The following is a 10587-nucleotide window of genomic DNA, read 5'->3' as shown; positions in this document are numbered from 1 at the left end:
CATTATTCCTTAAAGTCTGTTAAAGCCTTTTGCTTTGTCATCCACAACTATTGATTCTGGTTATTATTTGATTGATGCTTTTACCTGTCTCTGGACCAGTGGGCATCAGATTTTCCCCATCTTAATAAACCTCTAAAGCTCCGACTGCTCACTCATTATTCCTTAAAGACTGTTAAAGCCTTTTGCTTTGTCATCCACAACTATTGATTCTGATTTCATTTCTTTGCCTGCCCTCATTCCAGAAAAATGCATTTGTATATGACAATTTAGCAGATGTTTAACAAATCCTGTTATTACTTCTACTACTTTCTCTTATCTAGGATAAATATCTTAAGTTTCTTGAACATTATTCTTGCCAAGGTAATCAATTAATGTCAGCTTTTCTGGTAGTCATGGAGTGAAGGGAAGAGCATAACAGGGCTCTCTTTAACTGTGTATTAAATAATAACCATATCCTATCTATCCATGAGAAAATGATTAAATATCTACAGAAATCTAACTTTCTTATTGTCCTTTCACAATCTGACCTTTTTACAAATGTGGTCTCATTAATGGCTCAAAAATACCTTTTTTGACAATTCTTTTCTTTAAGGTAGTGATTCAATTAAATGTACTCATTGAATATATATGAGAATAATTCTCATAGTAAATTTGTTCAGTCCTATGCATGCAACTCCAAGATAAATGGAGTTAAGGGACAGCAGCAATCTTCAACTCTCTAAACTTAATGATTATTGATTTTGTAAATGGTGTGGTTTCCAACTCACCATGTAAACCTCAGCCTCAGCTTGACATGAGAAAACTAGAGATTCCTCAGAGAAAATCAACTGAGATAACAGAGGCGTGAGGGCAGGAAACCTCTCTGCATGGTCCAGTACTGTGTTCTTAGTCCATGGCATTTTGCCCCACATTCAGTAGGTAAGTACTCAGTAGAGAAAGGATATTGAATGGAAGGTACCTAAAGTCTTTTTATGCGTAAATAATAAACTATGGTGAGAAAATACCTTTGTGAAGAAATAATTGGAATAAACAAGGTCATGGCGCAAAGACCCCAAAATGCTGTCCTTTGGCAAAAGAGTTCTATCAGTGAAAATTTGCTCAGGAAATACTGGAGTAAGGCCACTATATGATGGAGTCTGAGATTGGTACCTACATATAAACAAAATATGAATAAATGTGAATATATATCATATGTCAAAGTCAAATAGTGTGAATGTATAATGGAGGGCACTTTGTTCTCTGTCCTTCAAAGTTAGGAAGGAATAAATTAGACTTAAATTAGTGCTTCTTGGACTACTGAGTAGAGCCACAGAAGGAAGGCTTGGCTGTTTCTCATTACTTTCTCCTGTTTGTCTAAAGCTTCTTCGTGCTCATCCCCTTTGCTCAAATTAAACACTTCCTCAGTCAGTCTGGAAAATTAGTCAATGTCAGGAGCCTTTCTAGACTATTATCCACTTTATTCGCTGAAGAAAGTTCTCTAAATTGACCCCAGAGCTTGCTGAGGTGACTTCTGTAACAGTCAGCTTGTCTGGAGGTCTGTCTCTGACTTTTCAGGGTTCTGGAATGACTGATAGTGTGCCACATCCATGAGGTTTATGTGGCTTTGGGGGATCTGAATGCTGATCCAGGTGTTAGTGAAGCAAGCATTATATCTGTTATACCATGTCCTCTACCCTGAGAAAGAAATCTTATTACTATGTATATAAGAAATAAAATTTTTAAAGAATAGAATAGAAATTCAGGCTTAAAGGATACATATTCCTTGCATCAACTTCCTCATAGCCAAAGATGACTCAATGCAATGGGCAGAAAATATCATTTGGTTTATTATTTTGTGTTGTTTCTTTTCCAAATAAACCATCAACACTTTTCTTTCTTATTACAGGTTGTCATATGATGCCAAGCAGTGTTATGATGGTATGTGAATGTTGTTTTTCATTTAATCTGTGACACTGTCTTGACGCAAGGAAATAAGACCCCAATTCATGTTATATAGGTCACTGAACAACTATCAGGTAGTAATGAGCTGGTGTTGACCTCATCAAAAAGAAATGGAACTCATGAACTATGGGTGAAGAGATCTTTATCCCATTATTCTGGGGACATTTCTATTCTCCTGAAGAAGACTTTTGATCTGAAGAGTGTTTGTCATGAGCTACATGAAATACATATATTTATTTTTTATAGAAGCAAAAGTAATGCTATAAGTGTCCCTTTTCTTCTTCGTAGTATGTTAAATTTCAAACTGAGAGGATAAAGGAAAAAAATTAACCCCTGTGCAGGGTTATGAGAGGTGAGCGCACCAATTTTCCCCTATATATACCTCATCAGTTATTCAACATATGTTAACAGACTGAGTTGGGCACTAATGGCATATAAAGGGTACACCATGGTTCACATCATCAACTAGATGTAACCTACATCTACGGGAAGAGGCAGTCTGCAGAGTGTAAAATAACTAGGAACCTGATTTCTGCTGCTTGTTTCTTAATTAAATTTCAGTTCAATTTTAAGGAATTCACTTTCTTTCTGAGAACAGTTGTTTCTTTACCTGCAATTGCACATTTGTTGAGTTACGACCATATTTCTATATGCTTTCTTTCAAGGTTCACAATATTCTTATAAGAATGGAGATCTTATTTCTGTCTCAAAGAGTAATAAACAGCCACTCAGAAATATTGAAACTTTACATAAGACCACTCAGCTAATAGCCAACCTGTCATTTGAATCTAGATTTTTTTCTGACCCTGATTCATTACAAAACTCTTTGCTGTTGACTGCAGAGCTTCTACTCCATCTGGGCTAGCATCTGAAGTCTCTACCTTGTTACTGGACCAACAATCATGGAGCTCAGTGACCTCCCTTTGACTAGGGCTCATTTGATACTCATGGTGGGAATGTGTGAGTCAGGAAGTGACTACATGCAAGGCAGGAAGCAAGAGAGAAAAGGGAGAGCTGAAAGAGAATCTACACTCTTGAGAACTCTTTGAGATGAAACTTTGTCCCATTTGAGAATAACACACCTACTATTTTAACCATTTTCATCTTGGTACCCAGTATTAAACAGAATGGGCTAGACAGAGCTGCAGTAACAACAGTGCACACACCAAATTTTCTGGGTCTTAAGACCTCATTAGTTAATTTGTTAACATTGCACAATCTGTGTCCTTTGGGGCTTTGGAATGATTGCTCATTTAATGAGATGCAAAAGAATTACCATCTTGTACACACCCTTTCTGAAATCCATAGATTGCTTTGACAAAGAAGAAGAATGTGATGCTAGTACTTTGCTGGATCCATGCTCAAAAGTGACATTCAACATGTATGATCATATTTTGTTGATTAAAGTTGGCCTTATATTCTAACAAACTACAAAGTAGCTGGGAATCACTATCTTCTGTTGGACCTGGAGAGGAAAAGAAACAAATACTGGTGATTCTTAATTTTCCTAGTTATCAAAAATCAGAGTCACAAGCACAGTATTCTATCATTATGTTTCTTGAAACAAGAAGTAGATTCTTTGGCTAGGTACATGTTCTCAGTCTTCTCTGGGTGAGAGAGTGTGCTTGGATAGCTTTAGTTCTCAACCTGAAACACCAGGGAAGAGAGAACATCAACTGGGGAATTGCGTCTACTGGATTGGCCTTGTGGGCAAGTCTATAAGGCATTTTCTTTATTATTGAGTGATGTGAGATGTCCCCCAACACACTGTGGGCAATGCCACCCCAGGCAGGTCATCCTGGGTTGTATAAGAAAGCAGACTGGACACAGGCCAGAGGGGCAAGCCAGTAAGTAGCAATACTTCATGGTCCGTGCTCCTGCCCTGACTTCGTCAGTAATGAACTGTGACCTGGGATATGTAAGATGAAATAAACCCTTTCCTTTCCAAGTTAGTTTTGGTCATTGTCTTCCTTTTATCACAGCAATAGAAAGCTACGACAGATAGCATTTATCAATCCTGCCAAAGCTTTAGCCCATTAGTTCTTTTAAAACTGGCCTTTAATAGAGTTGAGAACTCTGTGTGTTGATATTAATCTGTCCACTTGCTTCCTTTCTAACCATGATTTTCCTTTTTCCCAGACAGAAACAGAGAAATGATGTGTATACCAATCTAGCTATCTTCCTTAAAAATCGGATATGCTTCTTTGTCCTTTGTAGATATAGGTTGAGGACTGTTTGTGGGTATCCTCTAGGTGTACTTACTGCAAACGTGGTTCCCAGTGCTTCAGTGTTGAAATGAAAGTGGGCCTAGAGCGATGAGCTTAAGGAGTACTCATGCCACTCCGAGAAGGGATAAAAATTTATTTCAGAGTTCTATTGAGGATGCATCATTCTGTCCCAGCTCTCTCTCTTCTATGTTGCATCCTGTCTTCCATGGAACTCCCCCCCACACACACACAGTGATGCCATTCTTTGTGTGGTATAGCTGAAAAGCCTTCCTCAGAGCAGTTGCTTGTATCATGATCTTAGACCTCTGAACTCTGAATTAAAAAGCATGTCTTCTACATAAAATACAAGGTTTCAAGCATTTTGTTATAGCAACAGGAAACAGATGAAGAGCCATGTCGTATTCTCTATATTAAATTATTAGAAGTCACACTGTCCCTGACTGTAGCATTCTTTTTCTCCCTATTGTAGTTGGAGACCTGAAGACTTCTGAGCTTTTTCCCTTTTAGCTTCATGAGAGGGTATCCCAGTAAAGAACTTTCTTTTAGTTGATAGCAAAATCTGATTTTTAAAACAAATACTGTATTTATCTTATTTTTATTTTATGTGTATGCGTGTTTTGCCTGCATGTATATAAGTGCACCCATGTATGCAATGCCCATGGAGGCCAGAAAATGAAGTTGGATCCCCTGGAACTGGAGTTACAGACAGTTGTCAACCACCATGTGATTGCTGAGGACCGAACCTAGGTCCTCTGCAAAAGCAGTCAGTGTTCGTCGCTGCTGAGCCATCTCTTCATCCCCACAAAGCCTAATTTTTAGTAGCATTTATCAACCTATGTAGCAATAGTTCAAGGGAAGCTCTGTCCTCACATATGGCTATATACAGGGATCTTGATGCCGCAATTCTAGACCTGCTTCTTTTCTCAGTTCTTGAATACCATTCCTCTGTGTTGACTGACAACTTTTAAGGTTAAAGACGGTGTCCAGGAACCCTTAGAACTACAGCCTTTCAAGTTCAACAAGCACGATCAATGCCAGACTATTCTGAGGTCTCTTACATGAAGATCTTGTCATTACCTCTTTTTGGACGGCACATACCATGTTTGTAGAAAGGCTGTGCATAGATTGTGAAGGCCCACATTCTCATCTTTTCTAATTTTTCCTTCTTCCACATCAAAAGATGGGGATGCAAATTATTTATTTCCTTGATTATTATTTCCTTGACCATCTGAGACTGGCACTCCACATTTTTTCTCACTTCCTAATATTTATTATGATTTCATGGGATGAAAAGGTAAAATCTACATACACACACAGCTAGGATTCCAAAGGTAAATTAGTTTTCCTAATCACATACACATAGTTACAGTTCAGAATACTGAAGTAATTTAGGAACTATCCCCTTACTGCTCTGTGGAACCTCCTGCGCATCCTGCAGCGTCCTTATATTCAGTCACCTGCTTTAGAGCCACCTGTAAGTATTTGTGAGGAGTTGGTGACATCAGGAGAGTCCACAATCTGATCCCCATGTCCAGTGTTCTGGATGTAAGAAGGCAGATAAGTTGCAGCTCCAGTGCTGACAGCTCTCGGGATCCTTTGCTGCTAGCATGGTATCTCCTTTACCATCAGTTTCAATGGGCCAAGTCCTATATGGGCCAATACATCATCAGTCTAGAGACAAGAAAGTCACAAAAAATTGGTCATGCAAAAGAATGACACACAGAAAAGCACAAGCACACGGGCTTAGTTACCTGAGTTCAGGTTGAAACACTACATCCCACTTTAAGTTATGCCAATGGAGGCAAATTGCTGACAATTTTTATTAATTTCTGAAAGATGAACAGGAATATGAAATTAGATATGAAATATTGATTCAGGGCTTGAGAGATGGCCTGATGGCTGAGGCACTGGCTGCTCTTGCAGAGGACCTGGGTTCAATTCCGGGCACCCACACAATGTCTAACAAACATATGTCTCAAGTGTCATGGGATTTGACACTCTCTTCTAACTTTGAAAGGCATTGCAGAACATGAGTGCACATACATGCATGCAGGCAATACACTCGTGCACATAGACTAAAAATGATAAATAAAATATTAAAAAATAAATATTGATGGGGACTGGGGAGATGGCTCAGTGGTTAAGAGCAGTGACTGCTTTTGCAGAGGACCCTCTGTTTGGTTCCCAGATCCTACATAGCCACTAACAAATGTCCATAACTCCAGTTACAAGGGATCTGACACCTTCTGGCTTCTGGATGATGCAAGTGCATGACACAAATGCATTTACATACATGCAGGCAAAACACACACACGTAGAAAAACAAGCAAAATTTTTAAAAAGAAATATTAATGAAGGTGATCTGTGCAATGTGTAGCCCTATATGTTCTCTTGCTCAGCCTCATCAGTACTGTCTCCTGGTTCACCTGTGTCCCATCATTAACAAGTCCTGATCCTCAGCTACAAGGCTGGGCTTTGCTTTGTTCTCTTGTCTAGCTTATGTTGTGAATTTGCCATTTCTTTATAAACTCCATCTAGCTGCTTTCTGAAGTCTAAAGCTTTATTTTCAAGGTGTTTTTCTTACAAATGCCTCATGAAATCAGAAATGCCTTTCCCTAAAGCGATATTTTCAGAACACAATCGCCAAGAGGTGTTCAGCCCATAATTTGGATACTCCTATAATTTGAAGTTATTGCTGTCCTTCAGGGAAGGGTGTACTATTTCCAGAGCATGTTATTTTCAAAGGGAGAAACCTGCATAACCCTGAGATTTAAGAGCACTACATCCTGCTGTTTTGGAGAATAATTTTTTATGGATCAGTTCAGTTCCAGCCTTTGGTTTGGGGTGAGGTAATCTCATTCTGTTGGTTGTATCCATTTGGAAGTTGGTTGTTATTTCAATTTATTTGAACTTATTTAAAAAACAGTAAAAAAGAAAAACTCTTATATAAATATAATTTCAATTACTCTGATTCTTTTGCATCTTCTGGCTGCAATATAAAGAGTTTTCCAAATGGACATGTTTAAAAGGTGGTAATACATTTGACAGGTGGAGAAAATGTGATAATTAAAAGGAGACATAATTAACACTATTTTTAATGTGACCTAGCTATTCTCTAAGACTGCCAAACACAAGCATTGTTTTCCACTGTTAGGAAGAATGATAGGGATTTCGATCTATTTATCCCTTTAGTCAATAAATAGCTACTAGTATTTGCTCCCAGGCTAAGTCTTGAGAACAAAATTATAAGAAATGCCACAGTTGATATTTTTCCCTTTTGTAAGCAGGACAGATGTAAAAATAAAGGAAAGAGTGAGAGGAAGAGAAAGATGTGTTTCCCAGTTGGAAAAATAAAAGAAACAGGAAGTTGAAAGAGAACAGGAAGTTATCAAGGAGCATAGGGGTAAAGCAGGAAAAATCAAATCAGTATTTTCAGAAATAACACACTGATAAATATAGTAGCTTTTCAGTTATGGTCTGCTATTCTCACACATATACACGTATCCGTATACTGTATTTTCTAAAATTCAAGTAAATTGTTAATAAACCCTCTTTCCAGTTCCCTAATGTCAGCAAAAACATTTAATCCCAGAGTTATCTGGGAGATGTACATGATATTACAGATTCAGATGTGCACTGTTTATCCCACGTCTGGATGGTTCATGATTCTGCAGTGGTGTGGGTATTCTCTCCTGTCTGGCACTGAAGGTCTCAAGAGCAAGATGAACAAGAAGCCCCTGGAAGATGTCTATATACAATTTCCTTTCATGGAAAAAGGTATTAAGGACAGAGAGGGACGCATCTCTTATGCAGATAACCTGGAGGTGAGAGGTAACCAGGGATTACCCGTATGGCACTAAAATATCTAAAAGGACCCTTGAAATAGAAACAGGAGGCAGAAATGGAGTCTGGTGGGGGCATGTGTTTATGGAAGGAGGGTGCAAATGATGATGTCTCCCCGACTTTGAATGTGGGAGAAAGAGGTTCATAACTAAAGTTCATTATAGGTAACTGGAAAAGGTAAGGACAGATATGCCCTCTCAGAAAGAATGTGACCCTGGCAACATTTTTATTTTAGACAAGTGAAACCATTGTCATCTCCACATCCATTCACTAGTGACCACAGGAAACCCTGGGGCTAAGAAAAATGTTCAACATCATTAGTCCTCAGGGAAGTGTACATCAAAACCACTTTGAGATTTCATCTTACGCCACTCAGAATGACTAAGTTTAAAAAATCCAGCAAGGCTAGTAAGGATGTGGAGGCAGGGGAACTCTTATCCACTGCTGGTGGGAGTGCAGACTGCTGCAGTCACTGTGAAAATCTGTGTGAAGACTCAACGAAAAGCTAGAAATTGATCTACCACTTGATTCAGTGATGCCACACTTGGGCATATACCCTACTACAGAAATATCTATTCATTCATGTTCATTGCTGTCCTTTTCATAATAGCCAGGAATTGGAAACAACTTAGTTGTCCATCAAATGATGAATGGCTGATGAAGGTGTGGTACATATACGCAATGAAATATTATTCAGGTTTTTAAAAAAATTAAATTATGAAATTCACAAGTAAATGAATGGAACTGGAAATAATCATCCTGAGTGAGGTAACCCAGACCCAGAAAAGCAACTGTCACATGTTCTGCCTCATAGCTGGATGCTAGCTTTGAAATCTTAGATATGCATGTTTCAACTTGAAAATTCAGGGAGATCAAGAAACTAATAAATAGTCATAGGGAGAGAGAGGCTTCTGGGGAGTAGGTAGAATACAGAGTTCTAAAGGGGGAAGGGGAATAGGGTAAGAAGGGTTAGTTGGGTGGGGTTGTGAAAGTGAGGTAGAGGAGGGAGTATAAGGAAAGATAACTAACATGAATGGCCTTTAGAAAAAAAGCATATGAAAGCTTATTACTATAGAAGCTACTTAATGTGTATACATATACATTATAAAAAGAAATTAAAAGGTGTTACTTTATAACAGGCAGACATTGCCCTTTCTAGATTCCATAGGCTAGCAAAATAAAAGCTCAATGCCAGGAGTAGACCCCCCCTTTTGAATCTGTTGAGCAGGGGTCCCACAGACTCTCAAACAAGATTGGCGATTGTCCCTGCTCTTGGTTACCCACCATAATTTCACAGTAAGATTCTATTCTGAAGATGCAACATATAAGAAATACAGAACAAATAAAGAGAAATCAAGCTGATGCTGACTTCAAAGGCTCATCTCTACGGTCTAGTTTTCACAGTAATGTAAGGTATCATGAAAGCTACCTGAAGAGAAAATTTAGCATGAACTCTACACACCTGTTAAGCTATGAGCTACAACAAACGGCCTGGCATGATATGTCCACCAGTGCAATAGTGTTACAAACACAGCAGCAAAAAATATATTTCTAATTTGATTTTACAGTTCACTTCATAGGACCCGGGGTCACATGTACCATTGATATCAGACCTAGGAAACTGATGTTAGACAGACCACAGCACATGGGAGAAAACATGCAACAACTATTCTGTTAAATGGTTATAGTATTAAACTGATTTCTACTGACTTATTGTTATACCCATAGATTAATGCATCTCTCAACTCTCAGCAGAGAAACACCCTTACACACGATGGTGATCAATACAGAAAACCACAACTAACCAACATGCAGAGAGGAAGAAACTAGAGAGTTCTTATTCCCGAATAGGACACCTATATCACGTTTTGACCTCCCAAGTCTCAGGAATCATTGTGGAAAAGGTGAGGAAAGATTGTTAAGAACCAGAGGAGGTGGATGAAACAGAGTTTTACAGACAGCTGGGCAGTTACTCATGAACTCACAGCAATGGTGACAGTGTGGGCAAGTCCCACATAAGCTCAATTTAGACAAAATCCCAGAAAAAGCATGGAGAAGTGGAGAAGTGTAGCTCTCCTCGCTTTTCAAAGAAGTTTCTTTTTGCAACATATGGAGACAGGTACAGAGATCCACAATTGGTCAAAATCCAGAGAATAAGTGACCATGGCTGGCCCACCCCAACTAGAACATTTTTTATATGAGCCCTAACATAAGGCTCAGGGACCTTCTGGAAGTGGAGGTAGAAAGATTTTAAGAGCCACAGGACCAAGGCACCTGCTGCAGGATAGTTACTTCTACATATGACAAGGGATGCACTCATGAGACCTCAACAAAGTGGTTGTATAAGAAAGACCTACATAAGGGTCAGCACCAGTAGACATGCCAACGTGGATGGGAACATTTCATAAGGCTCCACCCCAGGTAAAGACCTACAGACCATCAATGGTTACCAAGAGAGGGAGAATCTGTTTTCTCCTGGGATGCCATCCTCCCATCATAAGTTTTCAGGCCTACACAGGTACATAGGAGCAATACTAAATGGATTCAGTAGGTACATATATATAATATATAATAT

This window comes from Nannospalax galili, unplaced genomic scaffold (genome assembly GCF_000622305.1).
Source record: "Nannospalax galili isolate Female #2095 unplaced genomic scaffold, S.galili_v1.0 scaffold271, whole genome shotgun sequence".
NCBI classification, from domain to species: domain Eukaryota; kingdom Metazoa; phylum Chordata; class Mammalia; order Rodentia; family Spalacidae; genus Nannospalax; species Nannospalax galili.
The sequence above is the reverse complement of the archived record's forward strand: the minus strand, read 5'-3'. Positions refer to the sequence as shown.